At 37.8% G+C, this 16,164-nt stretch overlaps 1 protein-coding gene across 1 annotated transcript in view; it reads right to left on the reverse strand.

Moving 5' to 3' along the window:
• The window catches only part of LOC149800084 (toll-like receptor 2), a 34,102-nt gene extending 22,587 nt beyond the window's left edge, over positions 1-11,515 (reverse strand). Inside the window, exon 1 of the mRNA XM_089959652.1 lies at positions 11,283-11,515. The gene's annotated coding sequence lies outside the window, so the exon portion shown is untranslated. The remainder of the gene's footprint in view (positions 1-11,282) is intronic.
• Positions 11,516-16,164: the final 4,649 nt, after the last annotated feature.

Here is a 16,164-nt window from a genome sequence, read left to right on the forward strand (position 1 = left end):
TAGAACTGCCGTTGAGATGGCATTAAAGAAAGCAACAGGAAAAGGAATAAAGACTTTTTAAAAAAGGGGGAAAGGGTCTAAGATTACCAAGAACCCCTCATTCGTGGTACGGAAAAGTCTGAGACTTCCCGGGAAACTTCGTTATACGCAAATCGTCTCCTTCCTATGTAAACGCTTGGTTTAATTGATACTGATAAAAATTAAGTATTAAAAACTTCAGAGGTGTTTGTATGCGCGACCAATTACCCAAACAACCAAACAATATTAAAACCGGCATAATTAATCTCGATAAAAGTTCTGGTTCAGGTACTTATTGGGTTGCATACGCGATTGATCCACGTGGAATTATTTATTTTGATTCGTATGGACTGGTACAACCAAGATAATTTTTAAAATATGTCGGCACAGTACGAAGTACTGCAGTATGGTATTCAACGTTACCAACAAAGATGATAACGGATCCGCCAATATGTGGCCGTGAAGCAATTGCTGTACTCGACGCTGTGTCATCATCAAGAACACCACCTCATAAAGTCGTGCACGAATATACACGTAGACGGTATAACCGTACACCTTCGTTTTAAACAGATCTTAAAGTATATTGGCATATATTTAAGGAAGATATTCTCTGAGTAAGACACAGAGTAAAACGCAGCAAGGCGACTTATCTAAATATGCAACCCTTGATGATGTCAAGGACGAACTCGCTAATCTTTTGAGTCTTGCAAATGTGGACCAAATGAAGTCATTGTTTTTCAAGATAAACAACGACGATTAACGACTAGCAATATCCCGTTGACAGATATTAGTCTGCTGGTTCTAGATGTGACCGAAGATAAGTTAGTGGTGTTTGCGAACAACGGTAAAATTAAAAACTCAGAGGAATCAGTTCTGTCAACCATCGGAGAAATTGCTGGACATATCAGAAGAATTGGGGATATTATGTACGGCGATCTCAACATGAGTAAAAATACAATTATTAATGTGTGAGAACCAAAACCAGATGTTGATGTGGCAACAAAAAGATATGTAGACAAAAACAACAACACGATCAGAACTGAGACCAATGATCATATATTGACCGCAGGTGATACAATGACTGGTTCCCTCAGTATAACTAAAAATAAAAGTATTGGTCTTGGAGAACCAGAATCAAGCGATCAGAACTGAGATCAATAATCGTTTATTAACCACATGTGATATAATGACGGGTTCTCTCAATATGATTAATAATACAATTACTGGTCTTGGAGAACCAGAATCAAACGATGACACTGCAACGAAGAAACACTTCGATGATAGCTACATTCCGATGATGAATTCGTTAATGACAACCAATGATGGAATGGACACATTTAGATCTGAATATTCTAATCATGTACAAACATTTTTAAATTTTCGTAGAAACATAAATAGAACAATTAATGAATTTTTGGGAAGTCCACCAGTCATCGACATTAAGCTCTCTGACATAAAAAAAAAAATTACCGACAGTGTAGTATATACGGTAGCATCTGGATCAATATTATGGTCACCACTTAATAAATCCATTAAACATCATGCTGAGATTACCGGGTTATACAGATTGTCAGTACACCGAAAAGAAATATAATTATAAATCGAGAAACAGTTTCTGTCTCAAATGGAACTAAATTAGGTACAATTGTAAGTTATACTGATGGTGAATTACCGCAGTTTACCCATTCAAGATCTTCGATGTAAACGTATGTTTAGATAAATTTATTATCGATGATAAAGAAATTTTCTGAATTTGCCGTTAGAGTCGCCACATATTCATTATAGATCAATAAAAAGCATGCAGGATTGTAAGAACAATTACATATAAGTGATTATGCATCACGGAGTGAATAGAGAATCAAACAAGAAAAAATACTTAACTGTTCTGAATCTGCCGACTTTTATTGCAACAAAATAATCAAATATCAGAACTGTCATCTGCACCATTGGTATATGATCCTGTCGCCAGACATAAAACAGTTTACTTAAACGGACTAGGAGGATAAGGAAAGACAACACGTGTGATCGAATTATTTCGTCAGAGTTCGAAAACCTCTGTTGATATAATTGTGTTAACCCTCGCCAGAAAAAATGAACGAATGAGGAGTTAAATCTCATACTTATCATAGCTTCTATCGATGGAAGGGAGATATATGGACTCCTGAACGAATGGGTGAAAAATATATTCCAAAGAGTATTATCTAGGATGAAAAAGGTACCGTTTCATTAGAAACGTTAAAAATATTTCTTGATTGGTTGTTGACAAAACATACTGCTGTAATAATGTGAGTTGATCATGGTCAACTGCCGCATTTTGTTGGATTGTCTCCACATGAATAGCTGAAAAAAGTTTGCAGATCATTATGAGAAAATAAATGAGGATCATAAGAGCGCTTGATCCAGAATTAAGAGAGCATAATAAATTAATTAGACTACAAGCATATAAATTCAGTGTGAAATAATGCGTAAGATAATTTCAGAAACTCCAATGAATGATTTTTGGAATATTTGTGGACCAGACGATTTGATAGCTGCAAGTAGAAATATAGTTCGTGATATATTTCAACAACAATTATTTCTGTTACATAAAGTAAAGTTTTCAAATATATCCGTACCATTGTGTTATCTATCAGCAGATACGCGACGGCAAAATATCGACGCTGAAATATCAGGCTACGGTAGCAAACAATATCTTGTGTTGAATGATACTGTTTTAGTTCCTGTCAGTGTTGTTGAGAGCGCGTTAACGATGAACAAGACTCCGTGGACTCGAGGAAATGCTATAACGATTCATTCGTCACAAGGATTAACTATTTCTGATACTAATATTTGGATTGTTGATTGTCGTATTGAATGGTCAAATTTAGTTTATCTCGCAGTATCTAGAATCAGAAGAATATTCCAAATGAGGAGGGTTATTATAAACTTCACAGAAAATAATAAAATGCTCAATGGCGATGATGTAGTAAGAAAAAATTAGTTATAAGCATTGTGATGAAAAAATAAGCGCGACTTTGATCTCGACTCTGAATTTATCGTGACATTAAAACAACGACATAATAATCATTGTGCGTGCTGTAACACAGTAATTTTGTGATAGAATTCAAAATATTAATCCAAGACAGTTTAACGTAGATATAATTAATAGTAGTCTTCGTCACACACGCGAAAATGTGATGCTGACCTGTCTTGGATGTAATCTACATCAAGACGCTAGTTCACAAAAGTGAACGCGGTGGTAATTGAGTATCTTCAGGAATTACTTGTAATTGTTCGCGTACAAAATCCACGTTGAGGAGTCGTCAAATCTATTATGTAGATTGCAGGTCTACCGGTGGATCTTACCACGATGGAAATGTTATGTGTGGTTACACTCCAAATAGTGTAATTTGCTTTATTTTTACCCCCTTCAAATTCACCAGGTTCATATAAATATCCGACAGTCACATTACCTAGTACTGTTTTTTTTTTTTTTAATAAAGGAGTCATATCGTTGTATTGGGATGTCGTTTTTGTGATTGCATTGGTAGTTTTCATAGAAATTGCACGAGTAGTTTCATTATTTAACGCAGCTATTACACTTGGTAATATTGCAACCCATTCACGAGATTTCATATATTTCTGAATTATTTAATTTGCATATTGATATCCAAATAACCGCTCCACAAGTGTTCGATTAAATCGTTCAACAATTGCCCGATCACGTGATTTACGGTAAGTCCTTGTCTGACTTTGACGTCATGTTTTTTCATAAGAGATGATACTGCACCAAGAAAGTCCTTGTAAAGATCAACCTTTAGCAAGTGTGGCCGTCGGAAGGGTCCTCTCTGATAAATTCGTTTAAAAGCAGACGCAACTTCAGTTGTTGCTTTAGTTGATAATAGTTCTGCTTCTTTATATCTACTTGCAACGTAAACGACAGTTAACGCGTATTTGTATGTACGTAATTTACGTTTACCAGTTTTGACGATATCGTGTGGTAAAATCAAAATATCTCCCTGATGAACTTCATTGGGAGAACTGACTTCAAAATGTGCATATTGAATTTGTTTAGGTGGTGGTTGATAAATTTGCCATATTGCCTGTCCTGCTAACCATTTTGCAGCAACATAACGCGTGACTTTTGCTGCATCAGAAAGTTTACTAATCGCTGCTCTACCCCTCCAATATCCTCTTGGGCTATAATAAATCGATTCCATTATAATAATAATCGGTAGATTAATTATCGGCCCCTAGAACTAGTTTACCTTTCATCGCAGATCTTACTAGGAAGCTAGCACGTTTTTCTCTGAGAGATGAAAAAAATGGAATTTAACGAATTTAACGAGTGAATCAACTTCACATCTGCAAGATGTCGTTGCTGTAAGTCTTTATTTTTATACCCTACATCATGAACGTGATATGCTTGATCAATCACATCTGTTGGATACTATCCAGGTCTTGGTTGATCTCGCTCGTCAAGTCGGATATCAGGTCGGGTTCTAGGACCACCATAATTATATCCAGGAAGATGTTTTTCTCCTGGATACTTAGCCCATGGAGCTCCTGGTAAATGTCCTAATGAAGCAGCGATATTACCACCTGTTTTCATACGAGACGAAATAAAATTGTGTTTTGTGTACCATAATTTACACACTTACTTGTAAGTGCGCGCTTTTTATTTATTATTATTATTGTTGTTCTTAATCCACTTGTGGGGGTGGATGCTCTGCACGGAATACAATATAAATCCATATTATTTATTATATTTGTACGAAATGGATATCATTGATTTTTCAGCGACAAGAAAGCATGAGCCAGTCAAACATCATTCAGTTGTATCAGAGCAATTATCATAGGTCCATCTGAGTCTAGTAAGACGCAATTGTTGCTTAATCTGATAATGAGATGGCTCAAGTGGGATAAACTATATTTAATGGCACCATCTGCAGATGATCAGCGATGATATAATGTGCTTAAACATTTTAATGAAAATACAAAATTGTTGGACGAGGACGGCAATTATATTATTGATTTTATCACTGATATTGATGAAGCCCCATCTGTAGATGACCTCGATGGATTTATTAATAATCTAGTAGTATATGATGATGTGATGCTGGACAAACAATCAAATCAAGCTAGAATATTTTCTCGGGGCAGACACAAAACACAGATGTGATTTATTTTATTCAGCAATATACACAACTACCTAAAGTGGTCAGAGATAACTGTAATATTTTAGCTGTGTTTCATGGAGTCGACACACATTCTCTGCGAAATATGATTAAGTTCAAAAACTTCTTTTCAAAAGCGCAAGCGACTCCATACGGATTTACACGATAAATTTGCATGATCCTCGGTCACGATGTCGCATAGGTCTTGATCAAATCTTTGCATATAAAGACAGCAGCATTGAGGGCGCGATCAAAAATGAGTGTCCAACACGTAAAACTTTGAAAAGACGAACGACAAAGATAAAGTAACAAAATGAGCTAACCCAGTTAGAGAAAATCTCGGTCGGTTGAAGGCTTCGGTTTGACGTTATTGACTTTGCATTTTCGTTTTCAAAGAAGACTTGCTCCAAAATTGGTCTGTTCACCATCCTATTTCTCATACCTGTTAGAAGTTTTGGTTTAATGTTATTGACATTTTGTTTACATTTTTGTATGAAGCTTTATTTTCATAAATGGACATTTCAGAAACTGGCCTGTTCGCCCTCCCTGCTGCTTGAAAATTATTCAAAGCACGTTTACAAATGTTACAATAATATTCATTTATACTTCAGAAAGCTAAACCTAAACGGGTAAATATTACGGACTGAAATTGCAGTTCTTGCTAAAAATCATCTCCACAAGTTTGGCATGGGATAGGTTGGGTGAGGTGGGATGGGGTGGGGTGCGGGTGGGATTGGATCTGTTTTAGAAGTATACCATGTATAAAGAATTACTCCCAACACGTACTATGCAATCTTTATTAAAGAAAAATAACATGAAATACCATGACCCGTAAGTAATTGTAGTAGCTTGGTTTCTGCCAATAAGATGGATAAGTAGAAGGTTATAGAAGTATAACATTAAGACAAAATGAGATTAAAGGAAGCTATATGGTCTGAATTAGGATAACACGAGACTTCCCCAAATCTTGAGATCAATAATATATATAGTTCCCACATTAGAAACTCAGTTGTTATAATTATTTTTTTCGCAATCGGTAGACCTTAACTGCTATATTTTTCGAACAATGCAACCATTTGTGTTGAGCAGTTTGAACGGCTGCTTTATGATGCTTTATGATGCGCACACACCTATTTAGATAAAGTAGATATCGGTTCAACTATACATATATACAAAATATTGTTAGTAGAGAGTTGAACATCTTGCAACCACTTGCAATATTTTGTATGCACTAGTTCTTTTCTTTTGTTAATTCGGGTTTAACAACGTTTGTCAGTGCAAGATAGGCTATACATGCCGTGCAGTATTAATGGTGAAGGGAGTACCCGGGAAAAGCCCGGTAAGAACCACCGACCCATGGGAAGCTACTGACTATCGTTCTCACATACACACACTGGCCGAGCCCCAGACTCGAACCTAATGACAGAGGTGAGTTGGCAGTGATTGGTAATGCGAACCCGGGTCAGGTGGTCCATAATTGCTTATATTTAACCTATTGACAGCTTATCCTCTCTGTAAGTAAAACAAATTCAGACAAAATTGTATATACTTCATAACGTGATACTGATAAATCTAACTGATAATAGACAGGAAAACGATGTCGCCAATATGGTGATCTAATTTTTGGAACTACTTTCCTTTTTACATGAAGGAAGCATATCTGCTCTAATGTACATTATTCCAACCTGTATTTTCATTTTAGGTATATTTCATATTCACTACCCCGTCCTCTCCATCAGGAATAATACAGATCTCAAAATGTGTCAAAGACGTTTGGCCTTCTAGTATACATTGAGAAGGTGACACCAAGAAAGCCTGAAGGTAAACCCTAAACAACAGAGACCAGAACTCAAGTATTAACTTTTTCTATAATGAGTTTTCCACACGGATCATGCAAATTGTCACTGACTGAACTTACATGACCTGTTGCTATTTGATATTCCGTCACCGGTACATGGTATCTCACCGATACAAGTGGTACACATTTTTAAGAAAACATCTTGATCACGCATACTAATGAAATTGTTTATGCGGCGATTTTCACCGTTATCAGAAATAGAATCATATCTGAAAACGATGAAGAAATCAAAATCTGGCATTAATTGGTGTCGATTGAAAGCTAAAATTACGTGACAATCGAAATTTGGATATAGCACATTTTAACTGCAGTGCTGATACACTGGTAATCAGTGTGTGGAATTTGCAACATATTTAGACTAACATAAGTATACCTATATTGCTACATATATCGTCAGTAACTTTTGGGGTCCCACCCACCCACTTACTCCAAATTTCAACACAGGAAATTGCGTCAGACACAATGCATTAACAAAATATTGTTAGATGTGCAACTTCAGATATACAGGCCTTCATCGCCGTCCCTTTTACTAAACAATACTGAAGTTTAACTACTGATTAAAGGTGCAAATATTTTTTGTAAAAATCACGTTTCAATCCACGTAATCTTTAGATCAAGTTATAAGACACATTACTATTACTTACCTATGTCATACAACGAAAAGGGAAAGGAAGAATTTTCTTATATAAGACAGCAGATAAACCAAATGGACATTTGTCGGAGAATGTGTTCTTAGATTTAAACTGACGACTTGTAATATTCCCACGTATATCTCCCCGAGTACAACAAATTAGTCAAACTTGTGTTCTTTGTGTATATTTGGTTCATGTGTTTATTTCATACACAGATATCAATTTTCATTTTATAATGTGTTTCCGAGTCACAGCCAAGAATAATAATTATTTTGATGAAACACAGATCTACGGGCCAAAGGTCGAAATTATAACCATAAAGTGGGTGAATGAAGCTTTCTTTTTAGAAATGTTAGCGATTTAGCGAGCTCAAGTTGAAAGAATGAAAATAAATCTCGTGAAAACGTATTATCTTGTAAAAGAACTGTATCTATATAAGTCTGTGAAACTCCGAATAAAATTTCCGCATTTTGTTCATTGTGACTATTTTAGTTATCTTTGTTCGAGTTATACGTGGTAAAGTGAGTTATTTATGAGGACACCATTACGGATCACTGCCATCTCACCTCTGCGTGGGTTCGAGACTCGGGCTCGGCCAATGTGGGTACGTGAGAAAGCTTGCCAGTAGCTAGTGGGTCCGTGTGTTTTTTTCTCCCTGGGGTTTTGCCGGGTTCTTCCTCTACCATTTAAACTGGCCTCCATGTATGACCTATCCTGTGCTGAAAAATGGCGTTAAACTCTATAACAATAACAACAACAAAGTTGATACCTGAGAGGAAATTCAATACAATGATCATGTGCAAACTGCCTGCATGTTTTATTAGACCCCGATATCCTACAAACAATAATAAAGGCGCCGACCAAGCTGATCAAGTGTCAAGGACAAGGTGTGGCGTTTAATCTTGTTATCGGTATAATGCAATAATAGTATGCAATATATTTGCGATTAAACACCAATCAATATCAGCAAATCTCGGTTCTCTATCTCTCTCTCTCTCTCTCTCTCTCTCTCTGACTACATCTGGTTATATTGATCCTATACCTATGTATAGTTTCGTAGATAGATAAAAGGATCATCGGACGTAATTCGTCCTTAGGAGACCTATATTTTCGGAACTAATTTTGTTCACATGTCACACTATGATGGCGGAAGATGCTACAATCGGAATAATACCAGTCATTTCTGTCACATCATAGGTGGCGCAGTCCGCGAGTAAAATACTGCATGAAACATATTCAAGATAAATGAAACATTTCTTATCCTCCCTGCCACTTATTACAAGATACAAATTTGGAGGTCTGTGGTAACAAGGAACCAACAGGAAATTATGATGATGGTCTGCCTCCTTCGCTTGTATTTGGTACGTAATCAAAACCTGAGTACAGCCAGTCTAGCAAGAAACGTAGGCTTTTACAACTTCAATGTACTTTTCATTTGTGTTAATATGGGTCATAAATATGACTAAATACACAAAACTGCATGACCATACACGAGTCAGTGTCTAGGAAAATGATTTACAAGAGAAACAGAGTGTTTGGCATAATTTGACAAAAAGTTATGATTGCTGCATGCATCTAACTATAATGAGAGAGAGAGAGAGAGAGAGAGAGAACTGCTTTACTCCTAAGAAGACAGATTGCTGAGTAATAAAATTTCATCCCATGGGCAACAGCAGTAAATAGTTTCATATTGCCGCAGAAAACGTCTTGAGGTCTACCGGTTATTCGCATTTCAGACTACCCATTTAGGCATCACGTGATCATATCACTTTTAGACATAAGCTATTTTAGATCGAGAAACATCTACGTAGTCTAAACATGACGTTTTCCCAGCAACGTTCAGCTTTTTTGCACTTAACACAACCTTGGTTTCATGATTCTCTTATATTTCGAATCGGGTTGAAAATAAATTATTAAAGTAAAATTTATGAAAATGTATCAGACGGTTTCCCTGAAGTGTTGTACTTTGAATCGTGCCTGAGTTACGAAGTCCTACTTGTGTATGCTTATCAACATACGCTACACTCTAGAATTACGGTACTTCTTACTGAATAATCATACATTCTGCCGCAATTGCTGTAGACTTCTAATGGTGAACAAAGTCTGTCAGGATTCCAAAAAATCAAAGCAACATAAACGAAAACAACAAACAGAAAGCAAAATAAAATAAAATAAATAAATAAACACAAAGACCTCTACAAAACAAATCATGATAGTGATCAAGTAGGAATGGACAGCTATTGTTTCCCCCTGGAACTGCACTATAATTTGGCAAGTTATTTTCGCGATCACGATATTTATAATTCCCGCGAAAGTGTGTAAATAAATCAGTTTGCAAAATTTGGAGGAATGCAAGTCATTATTTTTCCAATTAAAAGATCTGAAAGAGTATCGCTATAAAAATAATAATAATTATAAAAAGAATAATCGACGACACTGGAAAATATTTTGATATATTATTATTGTGTCGTTCGGTGCAGTTACTTGTTTACCTGGGGCTTATCATTTGATATTTGGAACGTAAATTGTTTGGGTTGTGGCGTGGGTAAGATGGCTATTACATTCCACAAAATAGAGGATCTTTCAGTGGGGAACATTCATGAATTTCAGAAACGAGGGGATGTTATTGGCACAAGTTGCAAATATGAATAGAGGCTCCGGGTTGCCTAGTGGTCTAAATTGCAAGCCTTTACCGATCTCTGCCATCTCATCTCTGTCTGAGTGGGTTGGAATTTCAGGCTCGGCCAATGTGGGTACGTGAGAAAGCTGCCATAGCTATCTGTGGGTCGGTGGAAATTACCGGTGTTTTCCCAGGTTCTTCCCCTACAGTTATTCTGGCCGCCATGTATAACCCATCTTGCGATGACAAATAGCGTTAAACCCAAATCATCATCAACAACAACACATAGGAATGTCGTAGTAAACAAAAGCAAGAGCTCAATTATTGATCTCATCCTAATATTAAAAATGTCCAAGACGACAGAAACACTATATCTCTCCAGTCAGAAAACAGTTTGAGACTCTAGTAACTCAAAATGTACTCTTTTCTACAGGATATCATTTTTAAATACTGAGGAAGGCATAATGGTTCTGGGTCTAGTGGAGTGCCAATTAGTATCATTATATCTAGGAAGCGTGTATGTGTATGTGCGTGTGTGTGTCTGTGGAAAAAAAATTTTTTTTCGTCAGTTGAGCTCAATCTTTTCTGAAGATGTTTCTGAAAATTTTGGTCATAAAGAAAGAGTGACACATACATCAGTTTTAATATTGACCAAATATATAATTGGGATAACCTTCTTAAAAAAATGTGTCATATCAAAACTGAACCAAGAGAGAGAGAGAGAGAGAGAGAGAGTTTGTGTTCTGCCCTTTTTGTCCAAGACAAATCAACATACTAGATCTAAGCTAGTACTAATAGCGCTTCTAATTTAACACACGAATGTAGGTATTGAGTTACACCATAACCTACCCACGTCTATATATGTGTGTGTGTGTGTGTGTTTGTGTGTGTGTGTGTGTGTGTTACGAAAATGCATCTTTAAGAATATATTGTAACTGCATAACATGTCAAATGAACTAGATGACACATCAATAGGAGTAATGCGAGAGCGATCTTACCTTTGTGTTCGCTGTCTCAAGTGTACTAGACTTGTAGTGTGTTATGACACGACAGATGAATGGGATCAAACACACTATACGAATTCTCCGTAAGTAGAACTGAATGAGCAAACAATGTTCCGGTTCCGTACACCGATCAACCGATCTCATCCGTTATTGCCTTTGAAGTACAAATCTAAACTGTAGATAAAATAATGCTTTATGGTAGTACGTATAGAAACCCGAGAGCGACCGACAAACAGAAAGATGGACTAACATAATGCAGTTAACAAACAATATAGAATGCAAGTAGTGAATGGGGGTTATATAGGGACAATGGGACTTGCCATTAAAATACCCTCTGGGCCTGTATAGGGACAAGATTTATAGGGACAAGGGAAAATCCAGTCAAAAACAGATTGTGCCTGTATATGGACAATGAGATGTATCATTAATATAGGAGCAATAGGAACGGAACAAGGAAGGTGACGTCACGGTACTGATGATGAGCAACAATGTAGCAAGGGTCTGACCTCAGTAGGAGCAAACAGCGGGATAAAAACATAAAACGCTTGGCGGGAACGGGACTGGCGCGACAGAGACAGAGATAACTCACACGACAGACATCAGGCAAACAACAAAACAACATAACTAAAAAATTATGCAATAAAGCAACTCTTTTCGAGGCATATTAGTGGCCCTGAAAAGGGCCTTTGGTTTTTGTTAACATCATTCAGTTAACATAGAGAGCAACGCATATATCTTTTCTTCCTCAAACTTCTTCTGATTTATGGTCCGTAGATAAGGCCCCTTTTCAAACAACCTTGTCTCTCCACATAAATTCTTTTTTTCCAAACGCTTGTATCCGTGATCCTGATAATTGTCCATGATGATTTCAGATACACGAGTAAGTCCGTACGGAACAGCATTGACGAAACGAGGGTAGATGATTCTACGTTGGTCCACATCTTGTGACGAGAAGAGGTGAAGGGAGTGAACTGAACGGGTTATTTATAGGGGAAGGGAGGATCGAAATGGAATGAGTTAATTCACCAATCCAAACACGCGTTACAAAAGTCATTCACAATACGGAGTCAGATTTCCAAAATGAAGAGAGCAGTCTGTGACGTCACATTCACTATATAGATGCGTTGGCGTCTGTGCGCAGTCAATCCATGAGACACAGTTTTCAAACATGACGGAACCTAAGAAGACGATGAATTGGGTTGCACCGGCCATGGAGACGAGAAACGATGGTATAGCAGCGTCTACCAAAGTCAACACAGACCTACTTCCAGAAGAGGTCAATTTTAATTGGGATTTAGTCGATTTTCGTTTTTAAATTTTAAAGCAGCAGAAGGAAGCAAAACAAATTTTTCTCCTTTAACAACATCGAGAAGAAAAGACAAGAAGGAAACAACAGGAAGAAGAAGCAGAGAAGAAACAAGATTTAAGAGAGAAGGAGAATAGTCAAAGTCAAACGGTCACGGTACTCTTAAAAATTTTAGCAGAGTTAAGGAGTCTGAAACAGGTGTATCAGACTTATTTCTTACGACCCAGGAGGAAAAGACCTTCCCGAGCTAAACAGCAAAGCCCTGTTACTACACCTGCGATACCACTCACAGTGATATCTACCAAATCATCATCGACAGGAGCCAGTCCAGAAGTAGGCCTTCGCCGTAGTAAAGGCATTAAGGCAGTTAAAGATGATTACGTCCCGTTCCTGACTGTGTATTTTAAACAAATAAATACCCAACGGTCCTTTTCAGGGCCACCCACTTCTCTCGAAAAGAGATAGTATTTCAATTGCCAAAATCAATTAAACCTCAAAAAGCCTTTATTTACCCATGATGTACGCGTGTGAATGGTTCAGCGAATGCGTTAGTGTAGGTTTTTATTCTAAAAATCAAAACGAAAAGACGCAATGAAGGCGAAAAGACCATCGGAACGTATTCGGTGTGTGGTTTGGACTCACAAAACCCCAAGATCGTGTACGAGTTTAACGGTAGCTTATTTCACGGATGTCTCCTCTGTTACCCTCAACGTGGCACCACAAATCAGTTTTTACAACGGACCATGGAAGAATTGTACCAGACCACTTGTCAGCGACGTTTGAAGTTAGAACAGCAAGGATACAAGTAGTGGACATGTGGGAACACGAGTACGATCACCGTTTGAAAACCGATCCCGAGTTTAAACGCGTCTTGGAAAGTTACAAGTTGATGGAACTACTGAACCCGAGGGACAGTTTGTACGGAGGAAGAATGAATGCCACATGTTTGCTGTACCACGCTGACGAATCGAAAGGAGAAGAAATCAGACACTTGGACGTGTGTTCGCTGTATCCTTACGTGCGCAAATATTGTCGCTTTCCTGCAGGTCACCCGCAACTGCTGACGGTACACATCGACCTGGACAATATTCGACAATACAAAGGCGTGATCAAGTACAAAGTCTTGCCTCCCACGGACTTGTGCCATCCCGTGTTATGTCACCATTGCCAAAGAAAACTGATGTTTCCCTTGTGCCGTACTTGTGCCGAAACGTTTAAACAAGACCAGCCTTGTCATCACACCCAGGAAGAACGCACCTTGACGGGAACGTGGGTCAGCGTGGAATTGTTCAAAATTCTGAACATGGGATAACAGCTGTTAGAAGTGTACGAAATTTACTAATTTCCCAAGACACAAAAATACCACAAGGGCGACGAGATTCAGAAAGGCATTTTCGCAGACTATGTGGATGCCTTTTTGAAACTAAAACAAGAAGCCAGCAGCTATCCTTCTGGTGCCAAACTCCCAAAGACCAAAATAAATTAAAAGAGAAATACCGGGATCAGGAAGGCGTCACATTAGACCACATCGAGAAAAACAGATGATCGTTTGCCAAAGTGATGTTAGATTGCTTGTAGGGCAAAATGGCACAACGACCGTGTTTACCCAGGACAGATTATTTGACAGAACCTTCCAGCTACTTCCAGATGATTCATGACAAAACTAAATACATGAAACACGTGGACGTCGTTCGTGAGGATTTAGTCAATTACGAAGAAGATCTGGACTTTGTACAAGCCGACGAATTTGGAAATGGCATCATTGCTGCTTACGTGACAGCCCATGCTTGCTTAAAATTGTACGGAGCTTTAGAACTGTGAGGTGATCGTGTCCTGTACTTTGACACGGACAGTTGCATTTACATCGATCTCCCGGGTCAACGTCATCCTGTCATCGAAGGAGATTGTTTAGGAGCCTGGACAGACGAACATACCGACGAGAAGATTTTAAGTTTCGCTAGCGATGTCACTCGTTATCGTGGACTCTTTACCGGTTTTCATTGACAATGTCAACCTTCACGTGAGACCATGCAGCTACCACCTTACGGATGTCATCCAAAACTGAGTAATCTCCTGCGGATTCCACCCTATCCTCATCTAAACGAACCCGTGAAAGACGAATATTCGTTCCCTGTGAGTTTTCCTGAATACTGTGACTTTGAAAATCGTCTTCAAACCTTTCAAGGAAAATGGCCTAGATATGTGGGAGGACGTACACCCATAGAATTAGACAGAGCCGGATTTTTATACTTGGGCGAAGGGGATAAAGTCAAGTGCTTTAGTTGTTGTGTGTCACTACACCAGTGGGAACAACAAGATTCGGCTTACCTGGAACATGTTCGATGGTCTCCGAATTGTCACTACCTACATTTAGTGGGACCGAGTTCTTGAAGTGACATACCATGTCGTTTAAGAAACCAGACTGGCTAGGAGTCAAACGTTGGACACCACCGAGACCAGTATTTAAACCCCGTTTAAAAAATAATATTCAATCATTACAAAACGAACTGCAGGAGAAGATCTACAAGGACGTTTGGCAGTGACTTGCCAGAGCAAAATCTCAATAGGTGACTGTAGAACATTTGTGTCGAGAAATTCACAAGATGAAAGTGAAAGAAGTCAACAAACGGATCAGATTTTGATGGATCAAGTGTGCGTTTACCCTATTATTCCGCTTTAGACCGTTTACATCAGAAGATTTAATTGAAATTCTTGATCGTTACCCTGAATGGCAGTGGTCAGAAATTACTCACTATGTTCATTAACTTCGATTTAGAAGAATATTTTAAATAAAATAATACTGACTGACATGATCATGGATGCTGTACAAGAGAACATTCGTGGCTTGCCTGTGGAGCTGACAGAACGCATTTACCGAGAGCTGGTCAAAATACAAGTGAAACGCAAAGAACAAAATTGCATCCGTTACGTCACCGATCTTTAAACCACTGGACAAATGCCGTTTATAAATTTGGATACGTAAATATACCGTTTACAAATGTGGGTAAGTATTTTTGGGGTTAAACGCATACATGCCAGCCATTAAGCTTTTGTCGTAATTATTATGCCTTTTTTGAACACAAAACGTTTAATGTTCTCCAGTATATGGATTATAATGTTTTGGTAAATTAAAAAAGTAAAATAAATACAAATCATGCAAAAGTTATCTTTATCATTTTCATTTTCATCTCTTTAATTCCACTCGTGTAAATTTGGGAATCTGCTTTAAAACATCACTGCTGAGTAAGAATTTTCCTAGTTTTCTGTATATATCAAACGTACATCACCCTTTTAATGTCCAAGAAAACAGACTACACCTCTCTCTCTTATACACACACACACACACACACGCACGCACGAGCACGCACGCATGCACACACACACACACATCCATAAACACACAACCGATTTAAGAAACTATTTAGTGTGACCCCTTTACATCTTATAAGGACCCTATACAATTCAAATATGGTGGTCCTTGGACTCCCTAAAATGTCAACTTAACGGAGACACTTTCACAGCGTGAAACGTTCCAACGTTCTATATACATTAAAATAAAATATTAATTTG

Source organism: Sinohyriopsis cumingii, chromosome 5 (genome assembly GCF_028554795.1).
Source record: "Sinohyriopsis cumingii isolate HCF-2022 chromosome 5, ASM2855479v2, whole genome shotgun sequence".
Classification (NCBI taxonomy): Eukaryota; Metazoa; Mollusca; class Bivalvia; order Unionida; family Unionidae; genus Sinohyriopsis; species Sinohyriopsis cumingii.